We start from the raw sequence: 14,302 nt of genomic DNA on the forward strand, positions 1-14,302 counted from the left end.
GTGGGAGTCCTGTTCATTATGTAGACTGCTGTAGCAACTTTTGGAGCTTGTGCTTGGACCTTCGTGTGTCTGGGTGGACTCACAGCAACTAGCTCTTCTTGCCTTGAAAGTCTTCTTCCTCTTTCGCCTCAGCCCAATAAAAATCTGGCAGGTCTTTTTCATTGAGCATGGCACGAGATACCTCTCCAATATGCCTGTTTTTCCTTTCTGCAATTCCATTTTGTTGTGGGGCATGATTGCATGAATATTGCTGCTTTATGCCATGCTCCTGCAAACTCATTTGAGAGGTACTCTCCCCCTCCATCTGACCTTAGGCATTTTATTTGTAGGCCTGTTTCTTTTTCAATCATAGCTTTAAGAGTTTTGAAATGCCCAAAAACTTCACTTTTCTTTTTCATAAAATACACCCAAACTTTTCTGCTATAGTCATCAATAAAAGTAACAAAATAATGACATCCTCCAAGAGATGCAGCTTTAGTAGTCCACACATCAGAGTGGATTATTTCCAATGGCTTCTTACTCTCTTGAACATGTCTAGGAAATGGTTTCCTTGCCTGTTTTCCAAACTGACAGGCTTCACATACCTTATGCATTTCTGCAACATTGAATTTAGGCAATCCTGCAATAATATTTTGGGCCTGCATTGATTTAAGTCATTGTACATTAACATGACCAATGCGTTTATGCCAGATATCAATATCTGCAACAACTACACCGGTCCCATGTGCAAACATTGCTGCGCTCAATTCAGGCATGTCTACATCCAATGTAAACATTCTGCCCTTCTTCTTTCCTTTTGCTATCAAGCGACCTTTATTTTTCATATCCTCAACAAAGCATCCATGAGGATTAAATCTGACCTACAAGCCCTGCTCAACCATTTGACCAACAGAAACTAGATTCTTGGTGATATTCGGGACATGAAATACATCTGACAGGTATTTCTTTTTCCCATCCTGCATAGACAAAGGAATTTTTCCAATCTGCACAATAGGATGTGCAGTATCATCACCAGTCTCCACAAATCCTGGTTTTTCCATTTTTCTTGCATCTTGCATCCATTTTGCATGACCTGTCATGTGGTTTGATGCACCTGAGTCAACATACCACACTTCGTTGCTTTCTTCTGCACTTGTCACAGAATTGTTCATGTGCTACACCATAAACAAATGCTCATTTCTGTCATCACCCTGTCTACTAGAAGATGCATCATTTCCTTGTTGCAATTTCCCATTCATGATGTCATTCTGCTTTTTATAGCAGTCTTTAGCCATATGACCCATTTTACTTTGGCTCCCCCTGCCTCTAGAGTTACCACGTCCTCCTCCATAGGACTGGTTTTCTTGAGTTTGCTGCATATTCTGATTTCTACCATGGCCTCCAGATCGGCCTCCTCTACCTCTGCCTCTACCTCTTCCAGCATTTGAGTAGAAGACAGCTTCTTTTGAAGTTCCTCCTGAAGAAGATGCACCACCATTTCTCTGCTCCTCAGAAATTAGAAGAGCAATCAACTCCTCAAAATCAGGAAAACTTTTACAGACGGAAATGGATGTTCGGAACTGTGCATAATCCTTTCCTAGACCATTCAAGGTCACAGAAACTAAATCATCATCTTCCACTGGCGACCCAATGGAAGCAAGTGCATCTGCAATCTTCTTCACCTTCATGTGGTAGTCATTGATGCTCATACTTTCTCTTTGCACATTATGCAACTCTTGCTTGAGCTACATTTTCCTGGCTTGCGTATTTGTGCTATACATTTTTTACAAAGTATCCCATGCCTCCTTTGGCGTACTTGCATCTTGAATATGCACAATCATAGAGTCTGAAATACTGATAGATAGCCAGTACATAACTTTCCTGGCTCTCTCATGCCATGCTTTGAATGCCTGCATTTGCTGTTGATTGGGAACATCAGGAAGAACTGGTTCTTCTTCATTTCCTGCAACAAATTTCCAATATCCTTTTCCCATAAGGAAATTCGTCATTCTAAACTTCCATGCTTGGAAGTTGTTCTTGTCAAGCTTTTCAGTTACAATCTGTGAAAGAGAATCAGACGCCATTACAGAATACTGCAAAAAATTCTATCACTGCAAAAAACACAGCTTCACCCTCACAAGGGCAAATCTGCAAAACTGGCGAAAGTGGTATTTAACCACACAGTCACTTCCTAGTGACGATTTTGCATAAACAGGAAACAAGGATGATTCTGTAACTTCCAACGTCTCTGCATACAAGCATACGATGCAATTTTTGTGGTAACTTTTCACCAACCTGTAGAACAGTGGTCGCACAGCATAAAACAGGGTCTTTTCTTGAGTGCGTGCAGAAAACTTCCGTCTCCAAAACAGGCCCCGAAATGGCCTCAAATCAAAAAAACAGGGTCACCAAGGGCTAAAGCCCTCCTCCCGCAGCATATACTGCCCTCTTGCTTCACCGCGAAGGGCGTCTCAACCTGAGACAATGCACTCTTGCAATTTCCGGCTGTGCTACCTCTGCAGAGACTTGCTCCCAAAACAAAAGAATGAAAGCAACACTGTTCCTCTTACCAGAACACCGCGAACTTGGCTTGCTTTCTTGAGCTCCTTACCACGAACAAGGCTCTGATACCATGTCAAGATTGTGGGAGAGAAGGAAGGAGTCTCACTTGTAGCTTTCTTGCTTGCACAATGGGGGAATACACACAAGGGTGGAGGCTGAAAACAGTTTTCCTCTTCTTAGTTGTGTAAGCCAAAAAGAACTCTAGTACATAGAAATAGAAGAACCCTATATATGGGTCTCAAACCAAACTCAACTAACTAAGGTGGCATACTAACTGAGCCACGAACTAGAGTAGATAAGGATAGCTGTTATCTAGCTATTATTCATGGGCGGTGTACCAACCGCATCTGCGACTGACAAGTCAGTGACATAAATGCACAACGGTCACCCTGGCATATCACGAGTGGAGCTCGATATCTCAGCACTCCCCCTCGAGCTCAATCCTAATTCCTGCACACCAAGCAGGTCTTTGAACTTGCGCAGCTTCTCTGCGCCCAATGCCTTCGTGAATATGTCAGCTACCTGATCCTCTGTGCTGACATAAACTAGATCAATAAGACCTAGTAAAACCCTCTCCCGCACATAGTGATAATGCACCTCAATGTGCTTTGTTCTAGCATGATAGACTGGGTTATTTGCCAAGTGTATACTACTCATGTTGTCACAATAAATGACAACTGGCCCATCTGTAGGCTGATCCATATCATAAAGTAGCTCATGCAACCAAGCTATCTCACATGCAGCCATTGCTGCACCCCTGTACTCAGCCTATGTGCTCGACAAGGCAACTGTAGGCTGTTTCTTGCTGCTCCAAGTGACTGTAGCACTCCCAAAAGAGAACACATATCCACTGGTAGATCGTCTATCAGAAATATTACCAGCCCAATTAGCATCAGTGTATCCATGTAACTGTATCTGAACCCCAGTCTCATAAAATAGTCCATACTGCAATGTGGACTTCACATATCTGAGTATGCATCTAGCCGCATCCAAATGTGGTTTCCTTGGAGCCTACATAAACTGACTTACCAATCCAACAACATAGCTCAAATCTGTCCTGGTAATAGTCATATAAATCAAACTTCCTACTATGCGTCTGTACATAGTAGGGTCTTTGAGAAGCTCACCTGCATCTGTGCTCAGCTTCACATTCTGCTCCAAAGGAACTGAAATAGGCTTACAGCCTGTCATCCCATATTTGGACAGCATGTCCAATCCATACTGCCTCTGCAAGAGCCATATCCCACTTGGTGATCTAACCACCTCAATTCCCAAGAAATAACGCAGCTCTCCCAAATCCTTCATCTCAAACTTTTGCTTCAATAGCATTTTCACATGAAGGATATCTTCATCACTGTCACCTGTCATAATCAAATCATCAACATAAATGACAAGTAGCATAATACCTTTCTCTATTTTTCTCACATAAAGTGAGAAATCTGCCTTCGAAATCTGAAAGCCAATAGTGACAAGATACTGCCCTATCTTGTCAGACCATGCTCTAGGTGCTTGCTTCAAGCCATACAAGGCTTTCTTCAACCTGCAAACAAACTCAGGATGAACAGCATGCACATAACCTAGTGGCTGCTCCATATAGACCTCTTCTTGCAAATCACCATGCAAGAAGGCATTCTTTACATCCATCTGATGTAAAGACCATCCCTTTGATGCAGCCATAGCAATGACTGCTCTTATGGTTTCCATCCTTGCAACCGGACTGAATGTTTCTTCATAGTCAATGCCATATGTTTGGGCATACCCCTTGACTACTAATCTTGCCTTGTATCTGTTCATAGAACCATCTGCGTTGTGTTTCACCTTATAAACCCACTTACAGCCAATTGCATTCTTATATTTAGGCAAAGATACCAACTTCCATGTAGCATTTGCTTCCAAGGCATTCATTTCTTCATCCATAGCTTTATTTTTCTTTTCCCATGGCTTGCTCAAAAGAAGTGGGTTCTAGTTCCTGTATCACTTTGACTATATATGCGTAGTGAATGGCTGTAAATCCATCATATTTCAGCCTATCCATAGGATACCTAGCTCTGGTAGACCTATGCAAAGTAGGCTCACTTCTAGGTGCTCTCAAAACATCCCTGGTCTTCCTTACTCCAGGTGTAACAATAGAAGGAATACCCAACTCATCATCAATGCTCTGTTCTGAGCCACTAGATTCACCATCCACATAAGAGTGACCTGCATTCACATCAAACATGGGCTTATCTACCTTCTCTTTTCCTTTTCGTGATACCTGCATACCACTATCTGCATTGCTTTGAGAAGATTCTCCTGATCTCAATCTGCTGTCCATGGCGAAGAATGTGAACCACTGCTAGAGGATACTCCAGGTCCACTAATATCTTGTGAACTGCTGTTGTGAATTCTGTGCAGCATTACCACTTTGTGCATCTACATTATCAATCACATTTACTGGTTTATACCAGCTACTCATCTCATCAAAAACAACATCTCTGCTCACTGTAAACTTACGAGTAGAAGGGTTATAGCATCTATACCCTTTCTGCTGCAAAGAGTAACCAATAAAGATACACTTCTCAGCTTTTGGATCCAACTTGGATCTCAACTCATCTGGCACATGAACATAGGCAATGCAGCCAAAAATCTTCAAATGAGAAATATTTGGTTTCCTACCAGTATACCTCTCCTCTGGAGTCATCCCATGTATTGCTGCAGTGGGAGTCCTGTTCATTATGTAGACTGCTGTAGCAACTTTTGGAGCTTGTGCTTGGACCTTCGTGTGTCTGGGTGGACTCACAGCAACTAGCTCTTCTTGCCTTGAAAGTCTTCTTCCTCTTTCGCCTCAGCCCAATAAAAATCTGGCAGGTCTTTTTCATTGAGCATGGCACGAGATACCTCTCCAATATGCCTGTTTTTCCTTTCTGCAATTCCATTTTGTTGTGGGGCATGATTGCATGAATATTGCTGCTTTATGCCATGCTCCTGCAAACTCATTTGAGAGGTACTCTCCCCCTCCATCTGACCTTAGGCATTTTATTTGTAGGCCTGTTTCTTTTTCAATCATAGCTTTAAGAGTTTTGAAATGCCCAAAAACTTCACTTTTCTTTTTCATAAAATACACCCAAACTTTTCTGCTATAGTCATCAATAAAAGTAACAAAATAATGACATCCTCCAAGAGATGCAGCTTTAGTAGTCCACACATCAGAGTGGATTATTTCCAATGGCTTCTTACTCTCTTGAACATGTCTAGGAAATGGTTTCCTTGCCTGTTTTCCAAACTGACAGGCTTCACATACCTTATGCATTTCTGCAACATTGAATTTAGGCAATCCTGCAATAATATTTTGGGCCTGCATTGATTTAAGTCATTGTACATTAACATGACCAATGCGTTTATGCCAGATATCAATATCTGCAACAACTACACCGGTCCCATGTGCAAACATTGCTGCGCTCAATTCAGGCATGTCTACATCCAATGTAAACATTCTGCCCTTCTTCTTTCCTTTTGCTATCAAGCGACCTTTATTTTTCATATCCTCAACAAAGCATCCATGAGGATTAAATCTGACCTACAAGCCCTGCTCAACCATTTGACCAACAGAAACTAGATTCTTGGTGATATTCGGGACATGAAATACATCTGACAGGTATTTCTTTTTCCCATCCTGCATAGACAAAGGAATTTTTCCAATCTGCACAATAGGATGTGCAGTATCATCACCAGTCTCCACAAATCCTGGTTTTTCCATTTTTCTTGCATCTTGCATCCATTTTGCATGACCTGTCATGTGGTTTGATGCACCTGAGTCAACATACCACACTTCGTTGCTTTCTTCTGCACTTGTCACAGAATTGTTCATGTGCTACACCATAAACAAATGCTCATTTCTGTCATCACCCTGTCTACTAGAAGATGCATCATTTCCTTGTTGCAATTTCCCATTCATGATGTCATTCTGCTTTTTATAGCAGTCTTTAGCCATATGACCCATTTTACTTTGGCTCCCCCTGCCTCTAGAGTTACCACGTCCTCCTCCATAGGACTGGTTTTCTTGAGTTTGCTGCATATTCTGATTTCTACCATGGCCTCCAGATCGGCCTCCTCTACCTCTGCCTCTACCTCTTCCAGCATTTGAGTAGAAGACAGCTTCTTTTGAAGTTCCTCCTGAAGAAGATGCACCACCATTTCTCTGCTCCTCAGAAATTAGAAGAGCAATCAACTCCTCAAAATCAGGAAAACTTTTACAGACGGAAATGGATGTTCGGAACTGTGCATAATCCTTTCCTAGACCATTCAAGGTCACAGAAACTAAATCATCATCTTCCACTGGCGACCCAATGGAAGCAAGTGCATCTGCAATCTTCTTCACCTTCATGTGGTAGTCATTGATGCTCATACTTTCTCTTTGCACATTATGCAACTCTTGCTTGAGCTACATTTTCCTGGCTTGCGTATTTGTGCTATACATTTTTTACAAAGTATCCCATGCCTCCTTTGGCGTACTTGCATCTTGAATATGCACAATCATAGAGTCTGAAATACTGATAGATAGCCAGTACATAACTTTCCTGGCTCTCTCATGCCATGCTTTGAATGCCTGCATTTGCTGTTGATTGGGAACATCAGGAAGAACTGGTTCTTCTTCATTTCCTGCAACAAATTTCCAATATCCTTTTCCCATAAGGAAATTCGTCATTCTAAACTTCCATGCTTGGAAGTTGTTCTTGTCAAGCTTTTCAGTTACAATCTGTGAAAGAGAATCAGACGCCATTACAGAATACTGCAAAAAATTCTATCACTGCAAAAAACACAGCTTCACCCTCACAAGGGCAAATCTGCAAAACTGGCGAAAGTGGTATTTAACCACACAGTCACTTCCTAGTGACGATTTTGCATAAACAGGAAACAAGGATGATTCTGTAACTTCCAACGTCTCTGCATACAAGCATACGATGCAATTTTTGTGGTAACTTTTCACCAACCTGTAGAACAGTGGTCGCACAGCATAAAACAGGGTCTTTTCTTGAGTGCGTGCAGAAAACTTCCGTCTCCAAAACAGGCCCCGAAATGGCCTCAAATCAAAAAAACAGGGTCACCAAGGGCTAAAGCCCTCCTCCCGCAGCATATACTGCCCTCTTGCTTCACCGCGAAGGGCGTCTCAACCTGAGACAATGCACTCTTGCAATTTCCGGCTGTGCTACCTCTGCAGAGACTTGCTCCCAAAACAAAAGAATGAAAGCAACACTGTTCCTCTTACCAGAACACCGCGAACTTGGCTTGCTTTCTTGAGCTCCTTACCACGAACAAGGCTCTGATACCATGTCAAGATTGTGGGAGAGAAGGAAGGAGTCTCACTTGTAGCTTTCTTGCTTGCACAATGGGGGAATACACACAAGGGTGGAGGCTGAAAACAGTTTTCCTCTTCTTAGTTGTGTAAGCCAAAAAGAACTCTAGCACATAGAAATAGAAGAACCCTATATATGGGTCTCAAACCAAACTCAACTAACTAAGATGGCATACTAACTGAGCCACGAACTAGAGTAGATAAGGATAGCTGTCATCTAGCTATTATTCATGGGCGGTGTACCAACCGCATCTGCAATTGACAAGTCGGTGACGTAAATGCACAACGGTCACCCTGGTATATTACGAGTGGAGCTCGATATCTCAACAAAAATGAGGGAGGAGAAGTTGATAATCAAAACGAGAATCAAGAGTCCAGAATAAGAGAGTAATCATGAAGGTACTGATGAGAATGGGGGAGAATCGCAAATTACAAACCATGGAAAAGCATGTAAACCATCTAAACGATTAGAGGAGATGATGACTAGCAATGTGCTAAGCTCATCCCCCAGTTTTAGTAGGAAGAGAGAAGGATGTTGATCTCTCATGAAGAGAGAGAAAGAGATGCTATATAATAGACCTTGAACAAGGCATATTGGTTGATTCTTTTTTCTTTTCCACATGCCACTGTCTTGAGAGAAATAGGGAAAGTAGTAAGAAAGAATCGAGAGATAGAAGGAAGGGGGGAGACAATACAAATAGGAAGAGGGAATGATAGAGAAGAGATAAGGGAACGAGGGAGGCATATGAAGAGTTAGAGAGAAAGGAAGAGAGGGAGAGAGGAAAAGAGAAGTAGAAGACAACTTGAAGACAAGAAGGCTATCGAAGTTTGTAGGATTCAAGAACTACATCATGTTCAATTGACCACCCCAATATCAACTCCATTTTCATTTATCTCCTTCCCCTATCCTACATTCAATAGGGAAATTCTAGGCAAACACCCACCCTTGAAGTACCCAAAATAGCCATATTTCTTACTCAAAACTGCCCTAATTCTAGCCATCTATTACTATCCTACTTCAAGTACAACCAAATCTACCTTCTCCTAATCCAAGGCATCATTTCAACCCTCTAACTCTTACCCACGGCCATTTACTAAAGCACCCACTTACCCAAGCCAAAGTTCTACCCCAAGGATTGTGATTAGCATTAAGATTAAGGAGCACTATGAAGGAACAAAAATAGGGACCTAAATGAGGACATGCGTAAAAGAGTTCATGTCTTCAAGATGGCACCCAAAAGAAGGAACATTGGAGCGGGGCAAGAGATCACCAAAGAGAAGGAGGCCCCACCTCCTTCACAAGTCCAAGCTCAAGTGACCCTCATAAATTGTAACTTATGCATTCTTATTTGTAGAAGAATTTTAATAGAGATTTTCTACTTGATTCGATAAATCTTATGAGAAAACCTAACGATATTAGTGGATGAAGATAAGTTGCATAAAATAGGGGTTTCCGTAAGAACTTCTCTCCCTAATGGAGTTGTCCATGACTACACAATCTATTGAATGAATTATGAAGAGAAAATAGAAGAGTTTATGGATGATCTAGTTTGGTTATTCGTTATTCATGAAGTAGTGAAAAAAGGGGTATTAGATCCTATGAGTTGCATAAAGAAAGGAGTTGCATTTAAGTTAGGTAGTGAGATACTCACCTTGAGGAGAGGAATCCTCTAATCACTCTGAGATATTAAAAAGAGTGGTTCGAAACCTTGTCTAACTAGGTAGGCTAAGGTCCTTCTCAATAGGATACAATGGATAATTCCCTATCATTTAGGACCTTGACTTCATTAAAATCGAACATGCCTTTGTTTAAGATCTAAGATTTGATTCGACTTAGAGTGCAAGAACAACAATGATTTTGAAATAAGGGACTTTCCCAAAAGTCATATTGTAAAAGGAAATCTTTTAAAGTAAAAAAAAACTCTAAGATGGAATCCTTAAATGGATCCTAGTAAAACTAAAATGGAATAGAAATTAAATATAAAAGAAACGCTAGGCTTAAAGCAAAGACCCTAAGTACTGAATTTGCCAAAAAGGGAAGAAAAACCGAGCCCAATAACCCATAATGAATCGAAGACTTATCCCATTTTCCAAATATACAAACTAAGGCTATCTCAAGTTCATGACTACCTTGAAGGTTGTATAGAACCATGGACTAAAGGATTAATCGCCTAAGTGGAGTCATGCATGGATTTGCATTTAGAGGAGTGCTTAATGCATTGGACACTACTTTGACTTAACTATGTATTCCCTTTTTTAAAAAATAGTATACCCACACAAGTGGATTTGAGGGATGTGCTTGACCTCCCCAAGCTTGGCTGTTTGGCTCTTTCACCAAGAGCCAAATGTATGATCCAAATGCTAGGACTGGCATTACATGCAAGAGATCTCTCCATTTGTGGTGGGGAGAGAGCGGGGGGGGGGGGGGGGGGGTGGGGGGTGCACAATTCCTTTGATATGTTAGGACTAGGCTAACTTCCTATAAGCCTAGGATAGGTCTCCCAAATGGCCCCAATGTTAGCTAAGGAGAGCGATTTGGTGGTTGCCTACAAGCAGAGTCTGACTTTCTGGACTGTGGATTGATGAAACAAAGTTATTGTTGTAAAATTTTATTGAATTAAATTTCATGTTTTTTTAATGAATATTTTACTTGTTTTCCAATATATGTGTATCATAATGTGATGGAACATGTGTATAATGGAATTAAAGGATGTGGTTTTATGTGTCCAACATAAATGTGGTAGGACTAATTAACAAACTAAGAACGCCTTGTTGAGAAGTGGATGGGTACATAGGGCTTACTTGGAATCAGCTAGGGAAGATGTATTCCAAGGATAGAAATTGTGTCCCCAAAAAGCCACCTATTGGTGGGGTGAAGGCTACAAGGGTCCTAGGCTTCCATAGAAAGCTTTGCAAGATAAACTCTAGAAATTGGGGCTCAACCATTCAATACAATCAATGGAAATCCCTACATAATGCAGTTAAGGATCATGGTAATAATGGATAGACTCAAAATAGAAAAGCCAAAGTTTGGGAAACACTAGATAAAATATTTTTTTATTGTGATAAAACTCATTGGAAAGATGATGATCTTAAATACTTCAAAGATCAATTGAACCTTTTCAAAAAGGCAATGATAGAAGCTTGTGATAATCAACACTCCACTCACTATGGGAAGAAGTTTAGTCCCAATCTAAGGAAATCAAGTGGAGGGTGTTGATGATAGAAGCTTGGGATAATCAACACTCCACTCACTATATGGGAAGAAATTTAGTCCCGATCTGAGGAAATCAAGTGGAGGGTGTTGGTGACTCTGCCAAAGAGATTGAAACCCACTCTGATACCAATTGATGGATTCACAATTACACAAATGAAGGTACACATCTAGGAGTAGAGGAAGCTTGAGAGAGCATAACTCAAAGTGTATTGAGAGGTGTGCAAGAAGAAGATTACAAGACTAAGTATGCTCGAAAGTGAATAGGCATATATACAAGGACTAAGGGAAAAAAACATCTCTTAAAGGGAGAAAAAAATGCCCCAATTTTGTAAGTGTTTTACCCACATCACTACCAAAATATGATAACATTGGTGCCACCAACAATCTCACGATCTATTACACATTGATCTAAGTGTGTTAAGCAAGGTTTACTCTCTACCAACTCAAATCTAGTCTCACCATGTTCAACATCCACTGGAGTCAACTTGGGACTCATAACATTACTCAAAATCACTCTCCCAATATTATTGGTCACAAAAAGACATATCAACTCTTCATCAATTTCACCTTCATCACAAGAGGAAATACATTTTGCCTTTACACATCTCCACTCGCTTCAACACCAAGAGGCTCCCTCTTAAACACACCCTTGTTGGTATTTTTCTCAAAAAGCAACACCTTAGAGTATACCTTATCTTTTCTTATGACTTCTCTGGTCCACCGAGCCATAGATATTTGATCGTTAGGATTCAAGCCTCCCACTTTTCTCGATTGGGTTTGCTCTAGTTTTCTAATTAGTAGAGCATACTACCATGCTATTTAGACACATAAAAGCATCTTCATTTTATTATTTTGTTAAACAAAGTTTGTTAAACTCAAACTTTAGCACATAACAAACAATTCGAAAATCAAATACTTTAAATAATACTAATCAAAAGCTTCACTCCACAAAGTGGTACAAAACCCTCTTTCTGCAAAAAAACATTGTCTAGCATAAGATAGGACCTTCCAAGCCCATAGGATTTGGTTACATGTGATCGAACTCCATCTGTGGGGTCAATAGGAAATTTACTAGCTCAAAGCCTCTCTAAGTGTTCCGTGAACCTAAGGAGGAGCTATCCTATATATCAAGAGCACTTATCACTCGACCCTTTGCCCTCTCAAGTACTCGAATGGCCAAAATAAAACAAATATCTACCTCCGTCAAGAGCATAGAAATCCCACCCGCCACAAGTGAGTTTTTCCACACTCTATAGGGTGGTAAGGAGCATTGAGTCGGGGATCCCAACATCCTGAACCACCATAGTCCATAATATGTCTGACTCTCACAAGCACAAAACCATAAGATACATATCTCATTATTCTCAAATCCAAAAGCAAACATAACCATAGAAACATTATTTTTAACACTTGTTTTAACGTATGCAATGCATAGACTCTATCCCTTCATCAATTGGTATTTTTTACTTTAAAAGAATCATAATTCTAGTATGTTTCAACACTTTCTAATTGCAAATTTAAGTAAGTTCTAATCATATACAATTTGTGAAGCAAAAGACTCGTCCTACATGCTTTTCTAACATCACAAGCTTATTTCTTTAATTACACTGAAGTGCATATGAGAAACCATATAAGTCAATTAAAGAATTTATGAAATTATAAGATAAAATTCAAAGATTTAGAAATAACCATTTTTCCCCTTCACCAAACTTGATTTTCTATTGGCCAACCATCATTGTTACAAAGTATGACTACAGCTTTGGGTTGCCATGTGATGACTAGTTCTTTGAGTTGAATGGATTTGGGAACAACTTTGGGGTGTGCTTCGGCTTCAAGCTGAGCTTCAACATCAACGGCCACTTCACCATGCATGGGAACCCACACAGTATCTCTGCATCTCTTTGGAGCCATGGAGTAGACTTGATGAAATCCGACAAAGATTTCACAATGTGGAGAAGAGAGGGAAGAGCTTAGAGGATTCTAATAGGGCTTCTATGTGATTATAGAAGAGAGAGAGGAACAAGGTAGCTTCATTGTAATCAATAGATTGGAGTCTTTTGCAAGATTTTTGTCTTCTTGTAATGCCCCTAGACTTGTTTACATGGTGAACATGGGGGGAGAGACAGACAGGCAGACAAGCCAGAAACAGAGACAAAGAGAGATTGACTTGGAAGGGCTTCTCATGTACTTCCACTTACAAATCATATATATAATACCTCATTAGTGCTAACAAATATCCTCATTATTGAAATGCGGTTAGGGCTACTTTAAAATGTGCAATCTTTATCATATTTAAATGTTACAATTTAATTTTTCTAAACATGCATGTGTTTAATGATGTGTATGCATATGAATGTGATAATTTTACACATTTCATAAATAAGTTACTTTTGAACATAAAATAACTTGTTTTTTTAAGTGAAAATTTTGGGACATTATTTTATTTTAAATAGAGTGTGTATGCATATTTTTAATACGGTAAAGTGAGTAATGGAAATGTTACAGAAATAGAGAGGGTGGTACTAGTGCTTATAGGCTAATATGAAAGAACCAACCTCTCCACAAGCAATATAAGACCCCAAAAAATGGATTGCATTGCATTCATCCACAATGTGGGGTTTGGAAGTTAATGTGAATCTTTTGCCTTAGTTCAAATTCACAATCAACATTTTGACAAAGCCACTTTGGATTTGCCAAATTTCAAGACTTGGTATACAAATAACCCAACTTGATACCAAAGAGCACCAAAAGGTTTTAAGATATACTCGAGAAATAATAAAAGTACCAGATAGTACCAAAAATATCTCTTAAGGATACACTTTCCCTACTAAAACAACACTCCAAATTTTCAAGTACCGAAATACAAGTACAAACTTCAAAGCCTTGTACAAAAGAACCCAACTTGATACCAAAAATTACCAAAAGATTTTAAGTATTATCTTAGATATAATAGAAATACCAAATAGTACCAAAAATATCTCTTAAGGATATTAATTCCCAATGTTTTATGTGCCAAAAAGTATCAAATTTTATCTCTAGAATACCAAAGATTATTGAACTACTTGACAAGTTTCAAAAAGAAATTATCAATATCATAGCTTGGTACCCAAAGCATACAAATATATACGTGATATTCCTACCAAAATGTACCAAAAGCATAATTAAGCAATAAGGATAAGGTTTCTAACAAAATGTACCATAATGTACCAAAA

The sequence above is a fragment of the Lygodium microphyllum genome, chromosome 6 (genome assembly GCF_053477565.2).
Source record: "Lygodium microphyllum isolate KBCC chromosome 6, Lygodium_microphyllum_v1.1.10, whole genome shotgun sequence".
Lineage (NCBI taxonomy): Eukaryota > Viridiplantae > Streptophyta > Polypodiopsida > Schizaeales > Lygodiaceae > Lygodium > Lygodium microphyllum.